General features: G+C 38.8%; 1 long non-coding RNA gene across 1 annotated transcript in view; it reads right to left on the reverse strand.

Moving 5' to 3' along the window:
- Positions 1–7,528: 7,528 nt before the first annotated feature.
- LOC308343151 overlaps positions 7,529–27,415 on the reverse strand; it is a 387,811-nt gene continuing 367,924 nt past the window's right edge. The window contains exon 6 of the long non-coding RNA XR_013966856.1: positions 7,529–8,111. This is a non-coding gene — a long non-coding RNA (uncharacterized lncRNA). The remainder of the gene's footprint in view (positions 8,112–27,415) is intronic.

Genomic DNA, 27,415 nt, shown 5'->3' on the forward strand with positions numbered 1-27,415 from the left:
GGCTCAATGGGTTAAGCCTCTGCCTTCAGCTCAGGTCATGATCTCAGGGTCCTTGCATCGAGCCCCGTATCAGGCTCTCTGCTCAGCAGGGAGCCTGCTTCCCCCTCCTCTCTCTGCCTACTTGTGATCTCTCTCTGTCCAATAAGTAAATAAAATCTTAAAAAAAAAAATTTCCTCTTAAAAAACCCTCAAGGATGGCTGAATGAGACTACACATTAGGCAAACAGGAAGAAAACCACATCGAAGACGGTAGAAGAGGCTAGAACACAATCTCAGCCTACACCCCACCCTGGCACAATGACCCCCAACCAGAGAAACCTTGAAACCAGGCACTGCTCTCTGAGGAACAAAGTGTTCTAACTCCACATTAGACAACTCAATTTTTAAGACTTGCACCTGAGAGATAAGCCCCGAAAACATGTAACTTTGGAAACCAGAGGGGGTCACGGCCGGAAACCCAAAAGACCGCAGCCATCTGATAAAGAGCTCAGGGTGCTTGTACTCACCGTCCTGGAGCCCAGGGTAGAGGCAGCCATCAAGCCGACCTTAAAGGGAAGGAGGCTCACCTGCTTGTACTGAAGCATTCACCTGAGGAGAGTCGGCTAATTTAATACACTCCTGTAGGAGTTCTGCCTTTATGTCACATTACTGTCATTTCATTACTAAGTGAAATTAAAGTATATTTTTAAAAAAATTAGTGAGCAGTGGGGGGTAGGTTTGGACCTGTGATTCTACAAGAACCACCAAGAAGTCCTCTGAATTCTGCCGAAGGTCAAAGTAGAGTTGAGGATTGTTCCCAACACCTGAGAGAGGAGGGCAGCTACCCATTTAAATCTTTAGTATTGGAAATTAGAGGGTCATGGAAGGCAAGAGGTCAAAGCTGAAGCTTTAATTGAGTAGAATATTAGATCCATGAGGGGAAGAAGATCAATTCTTTCTTCCTCAAGGGAAACGGACTCAAATTAACATAAGCAGGAAAAGGGACCATGTATCTTCTGAGCAACTGAAAACTTGAACGTGTAAACGAGTTGGAGACCCAGTGGGATCTAGCCATTAAAACCATGTGATTAGGTATCTCTGCCTCCACCTCTTAATCCTACTTTTATCCAGGTGGGCTACATTCTCAGGTTTTTTGTTCGTCGGAGTAAAAACAGCCACCACCAGATAAAACTGTCTTTCAAGTTAGAACAACTTAGTGAAAGAGACTGCCTCTGGTCCAATAGTGTCAGCCTAGGCTCCTCCAGGATGCGGATTTGCCTGGCGGCGTGGTGCTGCGCGAAAGCAGTCACTGAATCTAGAGAACGAGGAAGCTGATTGGTAGATCCTGGCAATGCTTCCACCTCCGCAGGGGCGAGGGGTGCGGGGTGAGCAGGTTGCAAACATACCCAAGCACCAAGAGAACGTTCCTCGAAAGAAAGAGAGCCAAGAAAGGGGGCATGCATGATGGGTAGGAAGGAAAACGGCCTTCACAGTCCACCCCACCCCTGTTTCTGACAGTGTGGTATGCAAAGGGGGCAGAATCAACATCACCTGGGAGCGCATATAAATGCAGAATCACTAGGCTTCCCCTGGACCTACCAAATTAGAATCTGTGTTCTAAAAAGATCCCCAGGTGTTTTGTAAGCACGTTAAGATTTTAAACACACCGACTGACATTTCCCCAGAGGATTACATCCACAACCAGTCTCTCCACTCTGCCTTCTGCCAGTTCATGATTTTAATCCTTTTCTTACCCACATCCCCGGACTCTCAGGTTCTACTTAGTGGCACAAAGGTTCCAGAGAGTCTGATACTTTCCTCCTAAGGCTCTCATGTACCACAAGAGCAGAAATAATCCTGATGCAAAGTGACACGAGGGGGCAAATTAAGATTTGCTAGCGGGACTGATTATGGCTATCAGTTCCCTTCTCTGGATAAATTTTAACAGTCTTCCATTTTATCCTTCCTCGGCTTTTCTTTTGCTTTTTGTTAGATTAGCATACAGTTTTTGCAGCTAGAAGTTTAGAAGGATTATTGAATGTTCTTTTAGTCATCGTCCCTGCTCAGACCTTGTATAAATCACTCAATTGGCGATTGTTTTCTCTGCTATCGTCTGGGTAATCCCAAATACCCAGACAAGGGTTGTCAAAACATTCACTGTTCTTTTTCCTTCATGACTTTGTTGCTATGCTGCTGTGCTTGCTCCGGGTTAATGTGACATTAGTCTCAGGAAGTTTTCATTTTGGCCATTACTAGCAGTTTCAGTGCATTTTCATGGCAGCTTATAAAACGCCCTGAAATGCCTTGTTACTCAGGTGTCATCACAGGGCTGAGGTGAGGGCTTTCCTCATGGTCCTGTTTACTAAGATACATCATTAATTTTGCAGAACCCAACTCCATGTGGCCAATATTGCCTTAAACACGATTCATTTGACCCTTAATTTAAAATAAATCATAAAAGGATCACTTAGTTTATTCTAAGGATTCACTTCTTTTAGCCACCAGTGTTCTTGAGTCCTCACTCCTGAAGACATTTTGCTAAAATGTGTCATTCTTGGAAACCCCGGACAACCTGTTCCTTAAAGTAGAATACCAACAGCTATTTTATGGCTTAATAGAAAGAGGGATGTAGATATTTAGCCTAAAACAGTTTAACTTGGAAATTTAATGTTTATTTGCAATTACTTACCTGTACTTTTCTAATATTCAGACTACTTCAAGAGCAACCACAAATAAATTACTTGGAAATATCATACATTTTGGCTTATGCTGAAATGAGATGCTGAAAGGGTCAGAATTTAAAATGGCTTTTTTGTGCATTTTAATGCATCCCTTTCACGTGGAAAAATGTTTTACTTACCGTGTATAATTCTCTACCCTCTCTCCCACTTCATGGGATAAATGATTAATTCCTTATCCTTATGATATGATTAGTATATCTAATTTTTTAGATATCATATTTTTTAGATATCATATTTTTTAGATATCTAATTTTTTAGATATACTAATCATAGTATATCTAATAGTATACATAATTTTTTTTAAAGATTTTATTTATTTATTTGTCAGAGAGAGAGAGGGAGAGAGAGTGAGCAAGCATAGGCAGAGGGAGAAGCAGGCTCCCTGCCAAGCAAGGAGCCCAATGTGGGACTCGATCCCAGGATGCTGGGATCATGACCTGAGCCGAAGGCAGCTGCTTAACCAACTGAGCCACCCAGGCGTCCCATACCTTGGGACATAATTTGAAGACTGAGCGATGTATGCACAAAGCCATGAAATGATTGTTTCATCTCTTCTGGGAAGTCATTTTATCCTTTAAGTTGAAGAGAAAGGGCAGGTAATGTGGACAGACATTTTTCTCAGTAAAATATAAAATTGCCTATCAGGTTTTAGAACGTTAAATGGCCATTATCTTAATTTTTTAATTTAAATTTTAAAAGTGTAAACAGTACTATATGTGAGCACAGATCTTAATCCGAATCATTCTTTAATTTGGGTTCAAGGGAAGCAACGTGAAAGGGAATCTCAAGTGTTTAGTGTAAGCCAGCAAGGTGAAGCAAAAGAAAAGTGGCTGAGAGATAATAGTTCTCTCAAATATTAAATATTTTGGAGAATTCCTTTTTGTATCTACCCATATAATTAGGGTTAATCGACAAGCATGGAAGCCACAATTTGAGTGTTTCAACCCATTCACTGCCGCACCATCTCTCATGGGTCATAGAAGTTCCCTAAAAGGAAAAAAAAATTATTTTCCCTTAATTGTTTGGGCTTTTAGAATTTGTTGAGCTTTATGGAACTTTATTAGCAATTTCTGATCTTTCATATATAGTCCTAGGTCTATGAGTCTTTCTTAAGATAGATCTTCTTTGTCACATAACCTTGAGAGCCAGTGTTCAATAATGATAGCCACCAGGCATATGAGGCCATCAAAACAGTTGAGTTGTGGCTAGTTCAAACTGAGGTGAGTTATGAATGTAAAATACACACTAGATTCTGAAAGCTTAATTTGGAAAAAAAAAAGAATGTAAAATACCTTTTTACATTTTATATTGAATACACACTGAAATGATAATATTTTGTATATACTGGTTAAATACACCTTACTAAATTCACTTCAACTGTTTCTTTTCACAGCTTAAAAGTAGCTACTAAAGAATTTAAAATTACATATGTGGTCCTCAGCCATGGCTCACATATTTCTTTTGCAGAGCTGATCTAGATTCTTTATTGTTTCTGAAAAGAATTTAACTTATTACACAATTGCTTAATAATACTTAAATTCTTAGTTGATTAATGAAATACTTTTAACTTCAGTATTTCTGGTGACAATTGAGACAGAAGGACATATGCATCTGTAATATGGTTTGAGATTAGGAGAATATATAATGCAATGTATCTGATTGTGGAGAGTTTTTGTTTACTGTTCAAGCTGTCAAATAACTGCAATGTAGAGGCTAACAAATGAGTTAATGTTTAAAAGAAAAAGAACAGAAAAATTTTCCCTGAGTACTCTTTGGAAATACCAATGACCTTGGCATTGAGTTACCACATCTGTGACTTAGCTAGAGGTAATTGTTTTTCCCATATTAGAAAGAAAAACAGTCTCTCAAAAGGAAGATTAAAAATAAATGACTGGCACTATCATTTATATTATTAAGCACCAATTTTTGTTAGTTCTTGAATTAAATAGCCAGTTTGTAAAATTGAGTAATAAGAAAAGACCTAGTATAAGAAAATGATGGAACAGTTGGTTTCCTAGGAAGCAATTTGCAGAGGTATTCTGCCAAGAGGAGAGTTGATGTTGAATCTTGCATTGTTAAGTGGCTTTGCTCAAAAATTTTATTGGCACAATTATGATGCATTTTTCCATTAGAAAACCAATTTTCACTTAAGTGGCGAAATCAAGCTCCGGCTTGATTGTTATGGTGAGAAGGATTATGCTGTCAAATCAGTTGGATCCATGCGAAGACAATGTGTTTGTTTAGACAAATACTGAAAATTATTTGAGTGCAAAAGATCAGCATAACAATAAACCTACAAGTTCACTGAATAAACTTCAAAGAAAACTTGACTCTTCTTTCTTAAATGAGAGTTTTAAAAGCTAGAAAATGCCACAAAGAAAATGTTACTTTTCATAATGAATTTAAAATTTGATTTTGATTTTATATCGATTACCTGGAATACTATATTGATGTTTTTACTGATGTTAATATTTCCAGTATTTCCCAGTTGTTCACTTCCAATATTGCAAGACATTATCTTCAGAGCTTTTAATCTGGCACAATTCTTTTGTTCTTTGTTAAAGTACATCATAAAACCAGGAATGGTTAATGGAACAGATCTGTATCCATACACACTTTGCTTAATTTTACTTCATGACCACTGAATTAAGCCTTGGGATTTTATCTATATGTAACCTTTGATTTTTTTCCAAAAGATTTAGCTTGCCTTTCTGGCTTCTGGCATTGCCTGGCTCTCGCTCTGCCCTTGCAGATGAAGCATATACTCAACAAATGTTTGCTAAATAAACGAATGGACATCTTCACCTAGAGATTTTTGTAAAGCTATTGTTATTGAGGAGATGTCTTTAGCTACAGTTTCTGTGAATGATGGAGTCCTAAGATGAGGACTATCACATTATTTAACAAAACTTGAATTCTGTGATGGTAAATAAAGTGACTTGGCAGTGTTGGTGTCAGGAATTACAGAAATATGGGTTTTTAAATTTGCTTTCCATTTTATATAATCCAGAACTACAAGTCTGGGAGTATATGCATTATACAGACATTTTGGAAATTGGACAGTTTTAAAGAACATCCTAAGAACTGGGATTTATTTCCATTGAAAATAATGGAGGTTAACAAACCATGGAGGTGGGGCGCCTAAGTGGTTCAGTCCTTAAGCCTCTGCCTTTGGCTCAGGTCATGATCCCAGGGTCCTGGTATCTAGCCCAGCCTCAGGCTCCCTGCTCGGCAGGAAGCCTGTTTCTCCTTCTCCCACTCCCCCTGCTTGTGTCCCCTCTCTCGCTGTGTCTCTCTCTTGTCAAATAAATATATAAAATCTTTAAAAAAAAATCCACAGAGGTAGAAAAGCATAAAGATGAATAGGATGGCAGAAGCAATTGTAGCCGGGAGAAAGTCAATGCATCTTACACTGATACAGAGTATATAAGTGATTATATAAGAGATTAAGTATTAATTTCAGCGTATATAAGAGATTACGTCCAGACTGATGATATCCGTAGGTTTGCAAAAATTGGGAAGGTGATAATGGAGGAGAAGCTATCTACTAACATAGTAATACTGAAAACATGTGCAGATACTTCTAGTATTTTGAAAGGTTTGTGCTGGTCCATCTGGCAGGAACATCATAGCATTAGCATAATACTCAAGATAAATTGCTGGTGGAATGTAGTAAATTGCTGGCAATTAGTGGATACTTACCTTTCTGGAAATGTACGAGGTGGTGGGCATTGTGGAGATCTGATTTTAGAAAGGATCATATTTTGTGAGATAGAAATCAGTGAGTATTACTTTCTGTCTTTACTAGGGCACTCAGGCCAGAGAAATGCCAAAATAGGGAAAAAATTATTATTTTAGAAGAAGAGTACTATTTTTAACATTGAGATATAATTGACATATAACATTATATTAGTTTCTTGGGGTGCCTGGGTGGCTCATAAGGTTAAGCCTCTGCCTTCGGCTCAGGTCATGGTCTCAGGGTCCTGGGATTGAGCCCTGCATTGGACTCTCTGCTCAGCAGGGAGCCTGCTTCCCCCTCTCTCTCTGCCTGCCTCTCTGCCTACTTGTGATCTCTCTCCCAAATAGATAAATAAAATCTTAAAAAAAAACCCAAAACATATTAGTTTCAAGTGTACATAGCAATGCGGATATATTGTACAATGATCACCATGGTAAGTCTAGTTAATATCATCAACTATTTTTTATGTTCCAAGCCCTATGCTAGGTAAAGCAATGGTGAAAAGAATCAATCCTCATTCAGTTAACTTTCGAATGGTAGAAAAAAAAATGCATTCATTAGATATAAAATTAAATTAAAGATTAAATTTTAAAAAGCATTAATTAAAAAACAAATTAAGTCCTTTTTTATAAAACAAATTTACATTGGCAATGTGACAAGCTTTATAAATGTTAGATTCATGGTGCTCTGAAAGCTTTAATGAGATTTGATTCTGTTCCTTAAAATACATTTGGAATATGGAATTCTAGATCCTTTTGGAGACTCAAAAGGGGAGTTATCCAGGAGGGAGAAGATAGAAGGTATCCTAGCGGAGGGACTAGTATCTCTAAAGACTAGATATCCTTGGATGTGGTGTCTCAATTTGCTACAGGAGAATGTCCAGCAACAGGCTTTCCCCTGTGTTCCTTTTTGTGTGTGATACATTGGAAAATTCATAAAGAGGTATAGATGCTTCTTTAATTTTGGTGAATACTGTATCTTTGCATTTTTGAACAGCTGAAGACATAAGTAGCTTAGTCCAGTTCATCAAGCTGTGCCTTACCATCATTTGTTTTTTTTTTTTTTTTTTCCTGGAGCTAACCATCCCTAAGTCTACCGAGTCTCACAAGTGGGACCCAAAATACATTGTTATACTTACTAGAAGTTATACCCACCTGAGGAGTTTTCAAGCAGTGACCTACCAGCACTTAGGCATAATATCCTAAGTGTGGCCCATTTTCCCCCTGTGCATAAAGAACTGGTTGATTTCCATTTCTTCTGAGATAACCAGGTCAAGGTAGACAGGGTCAAAGCCTTGCTGGTGGACACTCTGAACAGCAGCTCCTAGAATGCTGGTAGTGCAGTGACTCCAAGCATAGGGTTCAGAGGCCAGTTGTTCCAGGAGACTTTTGGGGTGATTGCAGGTGAAAGGACTCTGAGGCCAAAGAAATCCAAAGAGAACCCTGTTCTTGAACTGCGAAAATCTGATATCCACATTGACCTCCATTTGCTGCATGCTGGGCCAGAATAAGGCTACAGTCTTTCTGAGAGCCACTGGTGCTGGCAGTGGTGAAGAAGTGACCCAATTTGGGGAACAATGCATTCCCCTTCTTCTTTGTTAAGTAAACACTGATTTCTTCAGGTAGGTATGGTCCACTTCCAAAGGGTAAATCCTGATTGGGCAAAGCATATCATGTTAATTTATGTTAACGTGTTTCACTGTTTGTTGTCCAATATAGGTCTATCGTGAGACCAAAAATTAATAAAATTCAAAAGGATGTCCACTGAGAAACTTCTGGAAAAGATTTTCTTCCCTATTAAGAGGAAGACCTTTGAGGAGAATGCTCCATTCCTAGCTTAGATGCTCTTCTCTAAACCGACGATGCCTGCAGCTTAGTAGCCCTCTTTCTGTGATAAGGGGAGAGAGACTTCATCACCAACCAATACAACAGAGAAGGAGAAACAAAGGAGACTTGAAGACATCACCAAGTTCCTGAAAATACCTTGGGACTTTCCATCTCCCAGATGTCTTAAGTGAACAAGTAATAAACAATAAATGTCCTGAGCTTTCATCACTGCCCAAAGCATTCTCTTGATGGTGTAATTCCCAGCTTGGGCATCTAGAGTGCTTACTCACATCCATGAAGCTCTTCCAGAATTCCAGAAGCCTTGGCATATGGACAAAGTACTGACTAAGTCAGTAGGATGGCTTTAGTTTTGACCACAGCTGGCCTGATGAAGAGGCACTAGTGTGATAAAGCTACATTGGCTGTTATGTCTGTATCCTCAGCACTGGCTTTCAGTGTACTGGCCCCAGACCATCTCTTTGGAAAAGATAAACGCAATAGCATTGGATGGATGGACAGTCCAGTGCCTATGCTAATGGTTCTTCATAATCTATTCATGCCTTCCCACTCCACTTTCTCCTACACTATTACTCAAAGTGCTCTGTTGAAGAATATCAGTGGCTGGAGCTGGGAAAGGTTGTAAGAAATTGATGCATTCACAATGTCATTGTTGAATGCTCAGAAACAACCATCCATTATTCTTTCCTTTTTTTTTTTTTTTTTTTTTTTCTGCAAGGCTTTTAATGACAGTCTCCTAACGAATTCAAGAAACTACGGAAAGGTAGTTTTAATTTCTTTTTTATTAAGTTTTTTATTTTAATTGTAGTATGATTAATATACAGTGTTCTATTAGTTTCAGGTGTACAATACAGTGATTCAACAACTCCGTACATTACTCAGTGCTCATCATGATAAGTGTACTCTTTATATATATATATATATATATATATATATATATATTTAAGATTTTATTTATTTATTTGACAGAGAGAGAGAGATCACAAGTAGAGAGGCAGGCAGAGAAAGAGGAGAAGCAGGCTCCCTGCTGAGCAGAGACCCTGATGCGGGGCTTGATCCCACGACTCTGAGATCATGACCTGGGCTGAAGGCAGAGGCTTAATCCACTGAACCACCCAGGCACCCCCTGATAAGTGTACTCTTAATCTCCTTCACCTATTTCACCCATCCCTGCCCCACCTTCCTTCTGGTAACCCTCAGTTTGTTCTCTAGAGTTAAGAGTCTGTTTCTCTGTCTCTCTCCCTTTCTCTCTCTCTTTCATTTGTTTTGCTTCTTAAATTCCACATTGGTGTGAAATCATATGTGATTTGTCTCAGCACCGTATTCTTTGGCTCCATCCATGTTGTTGCAAGTGACAAGATTTTAATTTTTTTTTTTACGGCTGACTAATATTTCATTGTAAATATGTACCACATTTTCTTTATCCATTCATCGATCGATGGACACTTGGGCTGCTTCCCTAATTTGGCTATTGTAAATAATGCTATAATAAACATAGAAGTGCATATATCCCTTTGAATTCGTGTATCTTGGGGTAAATACCTTCTAAGGTGATTACAGGATCCTAGGGTAGTTCTAGTTTTTTTGAGGAACCTCCATACTGTTCCCCACAGTGGCTGCACCAGTTTGCATTCCCCCCAACAGTGTACCGTGGTTCCTTCCTCTAATAGTTTGAATTTCTTAATCTGTAATTTCAAAATGTCATGGCACTCAGTAAAGAAGCAAGCTCTGTGGGGAGAAGTATTTGCTGTAGGACCCTGGGAAAACTTCAGGGTACTTGTCAGGAGATTTTAGTTCTTGTTCAGACCTGCTACTGTCTAGGATTATTACTTTGGGTCCTCAGTTTATTCATCTGTAAAACGAAGCATTTAGAAGACTGATTTTCTTCCACAGAAGTATTGTAGAACTCTCTGACAGTCCTCATGACTTCACTGCTCTACTGGAGGCTTCAAACCCAAGCTGTACTCTGCGTCGCAGCTCTAATATATATTGTGCTATTTCATTTTTTTAAAAATGAGGAAGAATGTACATATAACTTCTGGTAGCCACTGGGCTTTATATCAAGTAACTCTTGATAGTTTTATACCCAGAGGACATAATACATCAAAGGGATGATCCACTCTGTAACTCTTGACATATTTTACATTGTCAGACCGATGCGTCTTCAGCTACGTATGCCAATACTAAGGTTATACTCAAGGTCTTAAAGTATATTTGGACTCCTTAAATGAAATTGAGTTTTCTGTGTCTCCTAGTATCTTGTATGTGGAAAAAAAATTTCTGTCTTGCTATGGGGTGGGAGTAGTTAATTGTTGCCAGTGATGACAGGAATTGTCTTTCTGTAGGACAAAGAAATAAGTGCTCAAAGGCTTTATATAAAACCTTTTATATTACATATAGTTATGTAATATAATATTACAGTTACTAATATTAGTAGTAGCATTAATATTAGTATTATTATTAATAATACTAGTATTGCACTTATGCCAAATTGATTTATTTTAATTGATGGTCAAAAGCTTTGTATTCTCGTACACAGCCAATCTCAATATCCTAAACTGAAGGCTTCCATGAAGTTGGTACTGATTTTCCTATAAGCCCATTGAGTACTGTAGACCTTAAGTTACTGAAAGTAAGGGAAAAGGAGGGAAAAAATGGGAAAAGGCCTATTATCATCCGCATTAGGTGTTTTCACCAAAAACAGCTGCTGTGCCTGGAGAGAATCCAGGTAGTTAGGGGAATTATTCTGACTCATCCACAAAGAATTAACCCAGGCTCTTTTCAAAAGAAGACTTATTGTTCTCTGTGTAGCAATAAAGATTTCCTCTTACCCCAACAATTCAAATGAGGAACTGGCCAAGAATCCAGAGATTAAAAATGAAGGTGTGATATTCCCCTTCCATCTCTTTTTGGAGCTGATTTTGCTTTTGCAGTGAACAGATATATTTTCAATCAAAAGCAAGATCTTTTTTTTTTTTTTTTTAAACCAGGTACACAGATGTAGGTGTTACTACCAAACACCTGAAAATACATTTCTTCTCATCCTAACTGAAAAAGGCACTGTTAGCATAATTCCTATTACTACTGCACTTGTACTATTTTACTATTGCAAGACGAAGATTCTGTACAGTCTAAGTGCTTCCTGCGAAGTCTCTGCCTTTGCATATTTGGAGTGCCTTGGTTTTTACTTGTCTTCAGATTGACATATTCTATACTACCTGATATTCATGCCACTATCCTTGACAAAAAAGAAATGGGGTTTTCAACTAAGAGTGAATGAGATTCTTGGATTTGTTAAGACCCCTGCCCTGGAATGGGGTGGGGGGCAGAAGAAGCAGTGTCCCAGTAACCATGCTCAGGGCCCAAATCCTAAGTCTAGGTGACAAACTGCTAGACTCATGGAAACTATGGGACATTCTCTAACTTCTCTCAATCAGAGGAGTAGTCTAGGAAGGTGGTCTACCCATCCAGTTTTCCATTTCCCCATGTATGTGTTTTGAAAATTCAAAGAAAAGAGACATATGGTCACTGGGAAATTTGGCAAAGGAAATTTGTCTTAAGGTGTCACTCTTCTCTTCTACCTGTTTTTCGTGGATGAATCCCAAAAAGACATACAATCTCCTAATTTACTCCCTAAGTGACCCCAAGGTCACTTAGCTAGTAACCTGCACTTATTACCAGGTAAGTCTCACTTTAGAGTCTAGATTTTTGCATCCCACCAGTGATTTGCCATTTATGCTTTGAGATAGTCCCACAATGCCGGAGAATTCCTTAGAGGTCTTGGTAGAATGAAGGTTTAAGATTACTTTATTTTTGGGGTGCCTGGATGGCTCAGTTGGTTAAGCATCAGACTCTTGATTTTAGCTCAGGTGATGATCTTAGGGTTGTGAGATTGAGCCCCATATCCAGCTTCACACTGGAGAGTGGAGCCTGCTTAAAATTCTCTCTACCCCTCTCCCTCTGCCCCTCCCCTCTGCTCACAAACACATGCTTTCTCTCTCTAAAAAAAAAAAAAAAAAAAAAAAAAATTACTTTATGCTTTTATCTATTTTATATATTTAATTTTCATATATGACATATGTTTTAAAATATTTTTCCATTATTTAAAGATAATTTGAAAGCGCCACAATATTTTTCCCCTATTTCTTAATTTTGTCATATTAGCAAGAGAAGTACATGGGTGGGGTCTATGTGCCAGACTGACAAATTATTTTCTCCCCCAACCATCCAACCGTTCATGCTTTGTCTTTAACATATATATTCATGTACATTTTGCATGTACAGATACATACAGAGAGAGACACAGAGAGAAAGAAAGGAAGGGATACATGCATTTTTGCTGTTGTTGTTCCCAGAACTTTAACCACCTGCCTCAGTTGTCCAAAATGTAATATTTCGTCTTAATACAAAGATGGCCTAGTTAAATCTTGTAGCATTCTCTCCTCCCTTTATCTTTTCGTCAACCAGTGGGCTACAAGGGTGTGGGAAAGACAGTGAGTATCTTTAGTAGCCATGTTCTGCGGGATCACGATTTTTCCACAAAATTCTGGGTGCCATTGGCAGAAAAGGAATGGATATTGGTTTGTTTCCTCCAATTAGGTTTACATTATGGTTATGAGCGCAGAACATAGCAAGCTGTTTTGGACCTGCCGTATATACAATTCGATTTCATGGTGACAAAAAAATAACTGGTAATAGGACAGAAACCCCAGGACACTGTGACAATTGAAGGTTTAGTACAAGATCAAAGACCATCCCCAATGACTGCAAAGAGTGTCAATAAAAAATGATGTACTTCTCTGCTTTTAAGGTGAGAAAAAATTGGTTGGAAATCGAAGGCTTTCCCGAGTACCTAACACTGACCAGCAGAGGAACGTCCGGGCACAGTGAGCTAGTACTACTTTCTGCCTGTAGGTGGCAGTAGAGCACCCGCGGGCTTGGGGCCGCCTGGTTCCCGTGACCCAGGAACAGATTTCAATAAAGATCATGGGAGACCACAACCAGAAACTATAGAAGCCAAAAGGACAACTACGGATCTGAGGAATTGACACCAAACTAAAATTTAGCTGAGGCAAAAGAGCCTCGACTAAATCCCAAATCAATCACATGCGTACAGATATGGTGCTCAGGACTAAACTGCAGAATTCCCTACTGATCATGACCAAGTAAGAAAGAAGCCCAAGTCTCTGAGTGGGTGGCTTATGAAGTTTAAACCTTTCAGAACACGTTTCCTCCTCTGCTGGAGACACTAGACCAGAAGGGAGATCTGGGTTCGAATTCTACCTCGGCGACTCATTTGCAGTACTAGCCTGTTCTCACATTTACAGCAAAGGCTCTTCCAGCTCAGACATTTTAGGGCTCCCCCGACAGGTCCTGTCCTGGCCTCACTGCCCCACACCTGTTCCCTTTCTAAATATTACTCTATCTGTAACAGGAATTCCGGGTTTGGGTTCACAGTCTCCATCTTAGGTTCAATGTCTTTATATGAGCGATTTCCCAGTCCTCACCTTGCTTCACTTCACCCCCCCCCCCCCTTACCTGTGGTCTCTTGATTTCAGCGTATTTCTCTCTCCCTCTCTGTTTCCTAAACCAGGTCCATCTCTGGACTGATTTGTCTTGTCCTCCTCCCACTCTCACTCCATCCTCCTAAGCCAAGCAAATTACTGGAGTTTAGGTATCTTAACTCTAAAGGAGAATGATACCAGAAAAAATATAAATAACTCTAGGTGCACTAATGATGATAGAATGTAAGCTATGGGGGAAAAAAAATGAAAAGCTTAAGGATCTTAGAAAATCTTTGTTTTTTCATATAAACACTTTAGGTAAATCAGTTTAAGAAAATATGAAGTATTTGGTATTTATTGAAAGCATCCATGATCACAGGAAAAGAAAAAAAAAGAGAACACATTTTATAAAACATATTTGAATTTATTTTTTTTTAAGATTATTTATTTATTTATTTGACAGAGATCACAAGTAGGCAGAGAGACAGACAGAGAGAGATGAAAGCAGGCTCCCTGCTGAGCAGAGAGCCCGATGCAGGGCTCAGTCTCAGGACCCTGCGACCACGCCCTGAGCCTAAGGCAGAGGCTTTAACCCACTGAGCCACCCAGGCGCCCCAACATATTTGAATTTAAACAGATTAATTAATTTTCACATCCAAAATTAGATTTTGCAATGCACACCCTTTTTTCTTAAAAATGGCAAAAAAGCATTAAGAGATAAAATATAGGAAGCTTAATTTACTGGGAAGCCCTTGATAAGGACAAAAATCACTCATCACCAGGATTACCTGTAAGAAACCTACAGAAAGCTCTCTGGAAACTCTATGTGCCCTTGTCAGCTTCTGGTTCTTGCTATGCCTTGGCATCTCTTATTTCTCTTTCAGCTAATATTCTCTGGTATCCCTTTTTCAGTAGTAACTGACCTTTGTTTTTATAAGTGTTTGCCATTTTCGTAACATAAACTTGCCTTTCACGAGTCATTTCGGAACCATCTACTATGACTTCTGTTGACAGAGCTACATTTTGTAGCTGTGAAGCCATGACATCCCCAAGCAGAACTGTGTAGCCGGAGGGATCACAGGTCCACTTGCCCCGCAGACAGCGGTGGGCTTTGGCAGTGGTTGCAACAATTTTTGTAATGGATGATCTTTAGAAAAATATCTTCAGGATAGGAGCGCCTGGGTGGGTGGCTCAGTCAGTTAAGCATCTGCCTTTGGACCAGGTCATGATCCCAGGTTCCTGGGATGGAGCCCCGCATTGGGCTCCCCGCTTAGCGGAGAGCCTGCTTCTCCGTCTCCCTCTGCCTGCCACTCTGACTACTTGTGCTCTCTCTCTATCTCTCTGTCAAATAAATAAATAAATAATGTTTAAGAAAAAATCCTTGGGATGGAATGTGACTTGGGGTGCTTAGCAGTTACAAAGCCTCCTGCCTGAATACTTCCATGCACCTTCCTGGTTTCCAGAAGTTTCTGGAGGCTAGATTGCTCTGCAGAAAGAGACTGAACTTAGATACATTAGATGAATTAGATAAACCTAGATTTGAATTCATGTTCAACCTTTAACAATCTGAGTGATGCCAAGTGAGCTCTGACACTTTTCTGAGCTTCCATTTCCTTTTTCTTACGGTGGAAAGAATACCTTATAGTGGGGTTTCCTGGCCTCAGCACTATTGATGTTTTAGGCTAGATAATTCTTTTTTTTTTTTTTTAAGATTTCATTTATTTATTTGACAGAGAGAGAGATTACAAGTAGGCAGAGAGGCAGGCAAAGAGAGAAGGGGAAGCAGGCTCCCTGCTGAGCAGAGAGCCTGATGCGGGGCTCGATCACAGGAGCCCAAGACCATGACCCAACCTGAAGGCAGAGGCCTAACCCACTGAGCCACCCAGGAACCCCTAGGCTAGATAATTCTTGTGATGGGGGCTCTCCAACGCTCTGTACGTTGTTCAGCAGCATCCTTAGCCTGTCCCCAGCAGACCAGTAATACCAATCTAGTTGTGACAACAAAAAAATGTCTCCAGGCATTGGCCAATGTACCCTGGGGGAAGAAATTACCCTGACTGACAACACGCTGTCTTACAAGATGTGAGGATTAAATATAATAATTGTGAAATACTTAATATATGGAAATAATGAATTATAAGTGGCAGCCTCTTGGTTTCCTTTTCAGTTCTGATTCGAATTAATATTTCGGATACTGAGGATGAAACCACACAGACCAATGAGACAGGAGCCCAGAACCCAGTGATCTTAAGAAGAAATTTAAGGGGTCACTGGGGTGGAGTTGGGCATGAAAGCAATCTGGACAATCCATGTTGGGCTGCATAGAATATAGTGTCATGCTGAATTATTGATATGCATATTGATATTTATCTGAACTACTGATATGCCCACCAGCCTCTTTGAATTAGGCAGAGAGAAGGATAATGCCTTTTGTTTTACAAGGGGGTAAGTGCTTTAATTTGGGACGACAGGAGAGTTGGGCATACGGCAGTAGCCAATGATAATACTGACGAGTTTCTAAGAGTAGCAAACTAAAAAACAACCTAGAGACAACCAGGAGACTGTCTTCCTGAGAGAAATACATATTGCAAATCCAGGATCTGTTATTCTTTCAGCAAGATCTTAAAAATGCCTCCCAAGAGAAGATTTCAGTTTTCAATTGTCTCTTCTCTGTTGTTGTTTTATTCTGCAATATGTGATATTTCAACATGATTTACAATGTAGTCTATGAATTATAAGTTGAAAAATCCAGAAATCTGTGCCCATATTCTCCTATGCAACGATAAATATTTCCTTGGAAATCTTTGTGGCAATGCACTATATACTCTGGGTATTGCTCTATGTAGTGTGGACAGTTCTATAAATTAGCTTGAAAGGAAAAGGGTAGTAAATGTGAGTCATGGCACCACATGCTGCTATAAACAAACTGGGGTGGACTCAGTGACATTTTGAAGTCATTCAGAAGTGTTTTGTGAGGTCACCTGTCCTATTAGATGCATATTCTTATTAATGGTTTCTCTGCTTTTTTTTTTTTTTTTTTTTTTTTTTTGGTGAGGAGACTAGGAGGAGCTGGGGAAGAAGTTAGAGGAGTGGAGGCGGGTGGGGGAAGTGTCAGCACTGGCAATTAAATTTATTAACTCAATTACCTGGGGTACCCATAAAAGCTGTAATCATGAGGCCATCTAAAAAGCATTAGCTGTTTTACTGCTAATGGGGCCCTTGCCAACAGGAAATGGAACCAGATGCTGTTGGTGGGTGCCGGCAGCTGTTTGGTAGCACGAAATCAAATAGGTTGGACTGTGGGTAGGGCATCTGGACTCATGACAGACAGGAAAAAAAAAAAAAAAAGCTTTGTATTTATAGAGTGTCTTTATTCAAGGAATACCAATACACACATTGTAACAATGAAGGCACGAATCCTCACCGGGCCTCCCCTGGGGAGTTAGCCATAAAGATGGGATGATCATTTTATGGGTGGAAAGAACTATAAGCAAGCGCACACAGAGGTATTCCTTCACAGGCCATCTGTGAGAGACTGGGCTGTAAAACCTTAGCTGAGCTATGCCCCAGGTTTTCCTTCTCCTTCCTGGCTCTCAGCTGAGGTGGCTCTAGAATTTTTAGTGTCCACTTTAAATCTGTCAGCCTAAGTATCCAGTGAGCCGCTCTGTAGGCGACATCTACCCTGTATTCTGAGGTCTGAAATCACTTGTGATTTTATGAGCAGTTACAGGGTGATCCTTGGACTGCTAAGACCTCAGGGAAGGCATCTGAATATTTAGATCCCTTGTTCATTTATCACATCTTTATTAAAATACGCTAACTGCTGGGGCGCCTGGGTGGCTCAGTCAGTTAGGTAACCGACTCTTGATTTTGGCTCAGGTCATGGTCTCAGGGTCCCGAGATCGAACGGCTCTCCACTCAGTGAGGAGTCTGCTTGAGATTGTCCCTCTCTTTCCCTTGGCCCCTCCCCAAACACACTCTCTTTCTCGCTCAAATAGATAAATAAGCCTTTGTAAAAAAAAAAAAAAAAAAAAAAATATATATATATATATATATATATATGCTAACTGCTGAACACTAGGTTGGAAAAACAACGTCGAGGAAAATAGTATTGTCCCACACAGAGCTCTCAGGGCAGACTGAAAAAACCCTTATATTTTATGGTATGTCTGGGCAATTGTGATGGGTATACACAGTCTGACGCATGCGTGGGTGGTTCAGAGAAAATTCTTGAAAGTCCCTAGAAAGGCACGGCTAAGCTAGATCAGAAGGAAGAGTGAGAGATAACTGGTAAAAAGTGGAGAAAATAGTATCATCTGGATGATAGAATATGTCAAAAGGCTTAGTGGCAAGAAATAACATTTTCTGTTCCAAAAACAAGTGGTTCCAGAAGTTAGACGATGGGAAAGAAGAGGGAGAAGAAGAGGATGGAGGAAGATGAATGAAAGAATTATGTAAAGGACTAGATAAAGACAGGCACGGGAAGGATTTCAGATTTTGTGCTGAGATCAAACAAGAAGGACAACACAAAGTTAAAAAAAAAAAAAAAAAAACCAACACAGAGGATTTTCCCTTTCTATAGGTCATTTGGCTGGCATTCAGGAAGTGAGTAAAATTGGAGGTAAGACTAGCACGTGGCAGCTTCAGCAATCCAGAATTGAAGTGATGAGAATCGGGCAGCACGCTGGCAATCATGGAAGGGATTTAGAGATAAACAGCAAATGGAATCATTATTATTTGGCGACCATTTGGATGAGGGCATTGAAAGATCTGAACTGAGCAGCAGTTCCTGCTAGAGTTGGTTTATTTCCGATTCTGACTCTGGGGTAGAGCTACGGGGGTCCTCATCCGCAGTGACTGTAGTGTACCAGGGCCCCGTGTATCTGACACGCCTTGGACTGCAATATTTCCCTCTGGTTCTTCGTGCCTGGCGAATGCAGAGCTCAGACTGTGTTACCTTTATAATTCTAGGAAAGGCATTCACTTTTCATTCCTTGGGGATGGAAAGTTTCCTTTTGATAATTCTTACGCACATTAGCCTTGCAGATTGTCCAAACAGCTTAACAGTTTGTAAAACTGAATTACAGACTTAAAGAATTTCCAGTGCTCTTCCTACTTATGGGAACATAGCAGTGATCTCCCTGACAAGGCAGGGGTGAAGACGGGGAAAGGCTCTGATAGTGCCTAACCTCTTTTCATAAAGAAGGTACTTCTATGAGGACTATATGGAAGTGCCCATCCCGCTATGCTCACTTCAGTCGCACTGAGTCCTACACTAAGATTAAAATTAAAGAAGATTTATCAATTCAGAAGACAGAATGATTGATAGAATTGACATTTCTCTGTTAATTTATTGATAATAAGGTAAAGCTAAATATTTTGAATATTTATCATATCGGTTGTTTTCTTCAGTCATTATTTGTTTTTACTTTTTTTTTTTTTTTTTTTTTTTTAAAGATTTTATTTATTTATTTGACAGACAGAGATCACAAGTAGGCAGAGAGGCAGGCAGAGGGAGAGAGGAGGAAGCAGGCTCCCCGCTGAGCAGAGAGCCCGATGCGGGGCTCGAGCCCAGGACCCTGGGATCATGACCCGAGCTGAAGGCAGAGGCTTTAACCCACTGAGCCACCCAGGTGCCCCTTGTTTTTACTTTTATTTGTAGTGCTTTTTACTTACAAAGCATTGTTTTGTTTGTTTGTTTGATTTTTTGTTTTGGTGGTAGATACCTCTGAAGGTGACCTTCTTTTATTTTATTTTATTATTTTTTCAAAAGATTTTATTTATTTATTTGACAGAGAGAGAGAGAGATCACAAGTAGGCAGAGAGAGAGAGGGGGGAAGCAGGCTCCCCGCTGAACAGAGAGCCCGATGTGGGGCTCGATCCCAGGCCCCTGAGATCATGACCTGAGCTGAAGACAGAGGCTTTAACCCACTGAGCCACCCAGGTGCCCCTGAAGGTGATCTTCTTTTAGTCGTGTCCTAAAAAATATAATAAAAGCGATGGGATTAAATTATATTATAGAAGACCCCACCTTAGCAAGCTGGAGTGAAATTCTCTGTGGTACTGAAGAAGGAAGCTACCAGGGTATTATGGGGCCTCTGAGAGAACCACGTGCAAAGGAATTGCTGAACCATCAGCAATTCCAAGACCTTCTAATCTAAGAGCTAAGGGTGGCTGCTGGCTAAGAGCCAGAAAGAATGCAGGGATTTACATCCTATAACCCAATGTTATTGAATTCTGCAAGCAACGACATGAGTGTAGAATAGGACCCTTAGCTCTAGAACACAGAGAAGATGAGGCCTGAGAGCACGCTGGTGAGACCCTGAGCATAGGAGCCATTTTATGCTGTTTGGAACCATGGAAACTGAGATTATGAGTGCAGACTTTATCAACTGCAAAGGTTGCAGTGATTTGTTATTCAGAATAGGTAACTAATACAATTGTCATTTGATCAAACCTAGTTTTGTGTGTTTTTTCCACTATTTTAAAGGTAGAAATACTCTGCCCATATCAGTACTCTGCCAGATCATCAAATAGTCACCAGTGGTGTGTTCAAGTTCAGAACAAATGCCTGGCTGGCACTCACTAGTAAACAAAATCAAAGAAGCCTCCATATTTCCAATTTATTCATTCATTCTTCATTCATTGATTCATTCATATTTATCTAATAAAACTATTAACCTCCTTAACACCAGTTTTATTTCGTTCTTTTCAGATTCTATCAGCTTTAACTATGCCAACAAGCCTGATCTACTGTCCTGATACTATTGCTTTGTAAAACATTCAAGATTTTCATGACTTTTATTATCTCAAAATGTTACTGTGTTGTAACTTGGTTGGGAATTTTGTATTGGGTGGTGGTGTGTGTTCTAAATGGTGCCTGTGCAATTTGGAGGCGGATTTCTGATGTTATTGAAATGTCCCTTCTGATGTTATTTCTGATGTCATTTCTTGAGACTGAGGCCATAATTTACCATCTTCTTGACTCCCATAATCTGGAGGTGAGAAGTGTTGTGAACCTAATACTTTATTGTGATGACAGAATTCAAAGGAGCTGTTGATAATTCCTCCATTCTGTGCTGTTGTAGAAATTGAGTTATGATTAGAAATTCCCTATATAGGTAAAATGCATTACTGAATGCTTCCTGACCAGAATTGCTCATAATGAGGTGAAATTGTCTGCCTCAGAGTTAGAAGAAAACAATATTTCAGATGTACACACAAATGAACACACACATTCTATAAATCCAGTAGCTTAAAAGAGATTTTGCTGAACTGATACCATTAAAAGAGCCCAAGGATCAATTGTGCAGCTCTCGGCACCCCATGAAGCACTCTTGGGTCTTTCTTCATTTGATGGTAATAAAACTCTGTTTGCATTTTCATGTTCATTAATGGAGGCATTCTACCATTGGGAAAGATTTAAATTTCCATAAAAATGCAATGAATCTGGAGCTGGCATAAACGTGTTTATAAGATGACAAGTTATGATCAGTGCTTCGTTGGATGTGGTGGTCTCCTCTTTATTAATCCTAGCAGGAGGTCATTGCATCAGCTGCTCATTAATCATTTCTCCTTCGGTGAAATGACTTTGAAAATGTAGCAGTGCGTAACGTAGCTGTCGTTCCATAACAAGCTTGCTAAATACTGGTCTTGCATGACTCAAAGTAACTAGGCATTTGGCAATGAATTTGCAACCCATTTGTGCATTTGGTATTTGCTTTCATTAACTAGTAAATAACAAGCAGGGTTCCAAAGGCTCGAGAAAAAAATATAGGAGTTTAAAAAATGGTATGTTACAATTCAACGTGATGATATCTCCATATTTCTTCTTAAAGAATGTTAAAACACCTCTAATATATTATATTAGTCATGGTTTACCTTGGTTCAGGTGCCACAGTTTGAGTATGACAAATCTACTGCTTTTATATGAAGAACTTCTGTGATGAATTATAATAACATACAAGGCAATAAATAACTACTCATGTTTAATCTGTATGAGGACTAATTCTGAATAAAGAGAGAATTAACACTGGAGCCAGTTGAGGAGGTTATTTATATATTATGCAAAATAATTACATACAGATTCTCAATTGAAAACTAAAAGACATTAAGCATTGTCAAAAGTGTTTGGGGCAGTGAATCCAGGTAAATAGATAACAGAGTTAAAACTAATTTTTAAAATGAAAAGCAAAATGGAAAAAGTATAAAAAAATTAAAGATAAATACTCTTAAGTAAAAAGTGCATAATATCCCAGTATATAGGAATGCATTCAAAGTAAAATAGAAATTTCCTTTTTTTTTTTTAAAAGATTATCTATTTATTTATTTGATGAGAGAGAGAGATCGCAAGTAGGCAGAGAGAGATCGCAAGTAGGCGGAGAGAGAGGGGGAAGCAGTTTCCCTGCTGAGCAGAGAGCCCGATGTGGGGCTCGATCCCAGGACCCTGAGATCATGACCTGAGCTGAAGGCAGAGGCTTAACCCACTGAGCCACCCACACGCCCAAAATAGAAATTTTCAATAATCGTTTATGTCTGGGGCACCAGGGTGGCTCAGATGGTTAGGTGTCTGCCTTTGGCTCAGGTCATGACCTCAGTTAGGGTCATGGGACCAAGCCCTGCATGGGGCTTCTTGCTCATCAGGGAGTCTGCTCCTCCCTCTCCCTATGCCTCTCCCCAATGGTCTCCCCTCCCCACGAGTTCTCTGTGTCTCAAATAAATAAAAAATAAATAAGTAAATAAAATAAAAAAAATTGTGTAATGAACTAGAACATAAAAAGGAGATGCATAGAAATACATTTTACTTAAACTATATTGACATCTATTTACATCATGGCTGTCTTTTAAGGAAATGATATTTACCTTCAGATATTCTTTATTGTCATTTTGCAAATCTGAATTTTATGATTTAAACATCAAATTGAAAGGTGACTGAAGAGTCACCTTGGCTGTCCTATACTATTTCATGGTTTCTATGAATAATTAAAAATAAAATCTTTTTTTAAAATAAAATCTTTAACATTTTTTTACTTGATTTTTTTGGTTTAACTGCCATCCAGTGGATTTGTTTCATACAGATATGGATAAATTGATGTATTTACTATAATCATATCCTAATTAATCCCAGGATAGCCAATATACAATTAGAATCATGCTTATTTTACTTGTATATTTGTTTATTTAATGATGTGATCATTTCGCTATTGTGGTGTCATTGAGAGTGGTATCATTACCATGACTATTTGTTTCATTGTTAGAAAACAAATCTATTACTCCAAAGGTTCACCCATTAATTCTTAATTAGTATTTCATCTAAAGGCATCATTGTAAATTTAGTTACAAAATTCACATTATTACTCATAAATAACTATAATTTCATGAAATCTTAATACTCCAACAGTGCCAAAGAAAAGTAGAAAAAAAATTTTAAGATGATTCAGGATAGTTTTTCAATTACCAGAAAAAGAGTTAAGAGAGCTTTGACATACATCTGGATCTAAAGTAACAGTAATAGATTTAAGACCCATTTCAGGATTTACCCTAATGTTAGTTTCCATTTCCCTCCCCAAAAGTATTCTGTAAGACCATGAATTTTAATTTGTTAATCACTCCACTCAAAAAGAAAAGAGCAAATATCATCAACACACAACTTTACTCCTCAAGTCTTTTTTAATTTCAGGAGATAGTCAAAAGCCAAAAATGCAAAAAAAGAAAAAAAAAGAATTAAAAGTTTTCTAATTATTATGACTGTCAGAAAACAAAACAAAATTGATTTCTTGGCAGCTAATGTTTGTGTCACAAAGCTAATCAATTGAGTTAGATTCGAGTTAGATGTGTATATCTCAAGATATTACTATACCTAGAAGAACTGCAACTTGCAGTAGGGATTTTTATGTTCATCTTTCCTTGATCTAGAGTATGGGTTGGAGAGTTCTCTCTGTCTCTCTCTCTCCCCATCTCTCTCTATATATTAAATTTCCAAAACCTTGGAAAAGTATGCATGAGAATCTGTGGTGGCCAAAATGTCTTCATTTTCAAAAAAATAATTTATTTTTATGCTTTGTTGGGTTTGTTTTGTTTTACTAAAAATCAAGGAATCAGAAATTAAGGCTTTGAGTATTCTTATCTTGCCAGATTATTAGGCTTTCATATCTGAATGGAGCCTAAAATTATTTTTTCTCATAGATGATAGCATCATTCATGCATTAGAGTAGAATGGGGGTCTACTTCTCTTCTGAGTTTACACATCTAGTCCAATTGCCAAATAAGTTTCTTTGAGTCTCCTTTACACCATTAGTGGAAAAAGAGACCATTTGAAAACACACTGGCTGTGCGTGTGTGTGTAGAAATCCATGCCATGAAACTCTTAAAGTGTTAAAAGATAGAAACAGAATAAGGAAGATTCCAATGTAGGTCTCACTCCTGGAACAATAAGACGAACAAACAAAGAGGGGTGGGGAAAGGCTCCTGAGTACAGATGTGAGTGAGGTTGTTTCATCTCTCTTTGGCTTCTCTTTCTTGGCTTTTCTTTCTTGGCTATGTAACAGTAGGGATCCTCATTTGACTTCCACAAATTCATAAGAGCTACTACAATAATGCATTATGGGTTTAGGACTGGGGCTAAAATTCAGGGACTAAGCTAATAAATCTTGATCCAAATTCCCCTTTCAAAATTACATGTAGAGATCACCTGTCTGGAATTTTCACTTTGCATTATCATAATGGAACTTGATTGTGCCACGGTGTCATATATAATACATTTCCATTATTTCCCTACAATTTTCATAATTTTTATGAGAATTTACTGAACTGTAACAAAAATGATACACTTTCCGCAGCATTTGCGAATAATTATTTTTACTACTAAAGGAGTTAATCTAATGTTTCATAATTTTTATTGTTACTAATTAAGACCTGTTAAGAAAACTCTTAAAACTTTGGGGTTAAATGAGTTTGACTATTTTATATTTCTTATATAAGTGAGACCACAGTATTTGTATTCCATTTAGCATAATGCCCACCAGGCCCTCCATGCTGTCAAAGGTGGCAGGATTTCCTTCTCTCTTAAGACTGACTAATATTCCACTGTATGTATATACCACTTTATTTATTTATTTATTTATTTGCCAGAGAGAGAGAAATGGCTAGAGAGGGAACATAAGCAGCGGGGAGTGAGAGAGGCAGAAGCAGGCTTACGGCTGAGCAGGGAGCCTGATGCGGGGCTTGACCCCAGGACCCTAGGATAATGACCTGAGCCGAAGGCAGATGCCTAATGACTGAGCCACCAAGGCGTCCCTATGCGACACATTATTTATCCATTTATCTGTTGATGAACATTTAAGTTATTTGTGGGGAGGGGGATATTGGGTGGTGATGGTTAAAGAGTCCAAAGTTTTAGTTATACAAGATAAATAGAGATAATAAAGATCTGGAGACCTATACCACAGCATGGTGCATAAAACTAACAATATTATATACTTAAAACTTTTAAGAGGGCAGATATTATGTTAAGTATTTCCACCACATACACACAAAAATTATAATAAACAGGGTGGGAGGAAACTTTGGGAGGTGATGGATAGGTTTATGACTTTGATCATAGTGATGGTGTCATGGTATATACTTCTCTGAAAATTCATAGAGTTGCATATATTAAACATGTACACCTTTTGATATGTTAACCAATCTCAGTAAAGTGGTTTTAAAACATACCCTCTGGTTGATTATGCTATGGTTTATGCTTCTCTGTGACCATTACCTTGGATAATCCCTTCCTAACCTGCATCTTGGTTTGAACATATAATTTTTTGTTTTGGTCTTTTGGATAATGGGTCAGTATCAAACATGACAAAGGAACAGACACCTGAAAAGCACTTTCTTGTGCTTGATCCTGGGGTAACTTGCTGCAAGCTGAGAGACATATAGTCCAGTCAGTCCCACTTCCCCTTTGACAGCCAGTCAGCTCTGCAAAGCAATACTTTCTTAATGACCAACATTTGAATGCAGATGCATGAGAAAACATGTCCAGTGCCCGAAGAAGGACCACCTAGCTGAGTCCAGGTCAAATTGATGACCCATTGAATTGTGAACTAAATAAATATTTGGGGCTTTTTTTTTTTTTTTTCTGTTACTCAAAGTGGATATGGTTTATTATGCAGAAAAAAAGTTAACTGGTATCGAAATTGGTACCAGAAATGAGTCACTGCTCATGACATTGGCTTTGGGACCATGTGACAGGCAGTGGCAACAAGGAAGTTGTTAATGCAGTCCCGAAAAGCAGGGGAAAAACTGTTAAGGAAGGCTGAAAAATTTGGTGAGGAAATTGTTTTGGATGCTAGAAAAATGGCAGCTTGTGTGGGTCTGAAACAGTTGGCAAAGCTGTCACTTGTAGTATTTTGAAATCTCAAAAAAGTCCCTAAAACTTTTTGGGTCTGGTTAGAAAGGATGTCAGAAACATTTGTTAGGTTAACCACACAAAATAGGGTATTATAACAGGCAGCTGATGTAAACAGGGGACCATTTGCTATGTAAGCAAAATTTAGAGGGCAGACAGACAAACAGGACTTGCTGGGTTAGAAAATAAACTTGACTCTCAGCTCATCCTCCTTAGCTTATAAACGATTTTTAAAGAAAATGTAGTTTATAGAGAAATATTCAGGCAAGGGCATGGCTGTACGAATCACAAACTTCTCTTAAAACTTCCCAACTATTTATGTTAGTGCCTAGTAGATACTACAAACTAGACCAGGGTTTTTCAACCTCAATACTATTGACATTTGGGACTAGAGAATTCTTCACTGTGGGGAGTGTCTTGTTCACTGGAAGATGTTTAGGAATATCCTTGGCCTTTACCCACTAAATGACAGAACACCACTCTTCATCCCAATTGTGAGAACCAAAAAATATCTCCTGACATTTTAAAATGTCTCTGAAGAGCAAAATCACCCTCCACTGAGAGCAGATGAGTCAGACAAAAGAGATTCTAAGGATCTTTATGACATTGTCCATAGAAGCCTGAAATGTCCAGAGTAGAGAAAGGCTAATCTCAAAAAGAACTGTTGGTAGATTCTGCTTGACTAGAGGGGGACTCAATTTGATATGTAGCAATTTCACAGATGTTTAAGAGAGTTTTATTAACAAATGGCCATACCAGATTAGATAAGAATGGGATGATACTGTTCAAGTTTCTAAAAGACTTTTGGGACTTTCTATGGGCAAGTAACAGGCTAACAAAGCAACGGCATTGTAAGTACAGAGCATTTTATTTTTTACATTAAAAAAAAAAAATGTGTGAGTGCGTGAATCCAAGAATCCAGAGAGAGAACAGTCAAGAATAACAGAAGATAATGGAATGGGGATTCAATCTTGGGGAACAGAACTGGGCCCTCATAAAGGAACATTCCCAGGGTATAAGGGCAGTGGGAACAGGTACCTTTCAGGACTTCAGGGGACTTATACAGCAAACTATATATGCCTTTTTTCTCCTCGTCCCTTGGACCTACAGAATCTTTTATGACTATCCCATTCCTATTTCACCATGGGGTACTCATATGGGAAGGTCAGATAACTTGTTTTTTATTTCATAGGTTTCAGAATCAAGAATAACTA

This window comes from Martes martes, assembly GCF_963455335.1.
Source record: "Martes martes genome assembly, chromosome: 5".
Lineage (NCBI taxonomy): Eukaryota > Metazoa > Chordata > Mammalia > Carnivora > Mustelidae > Martes > Martes martes.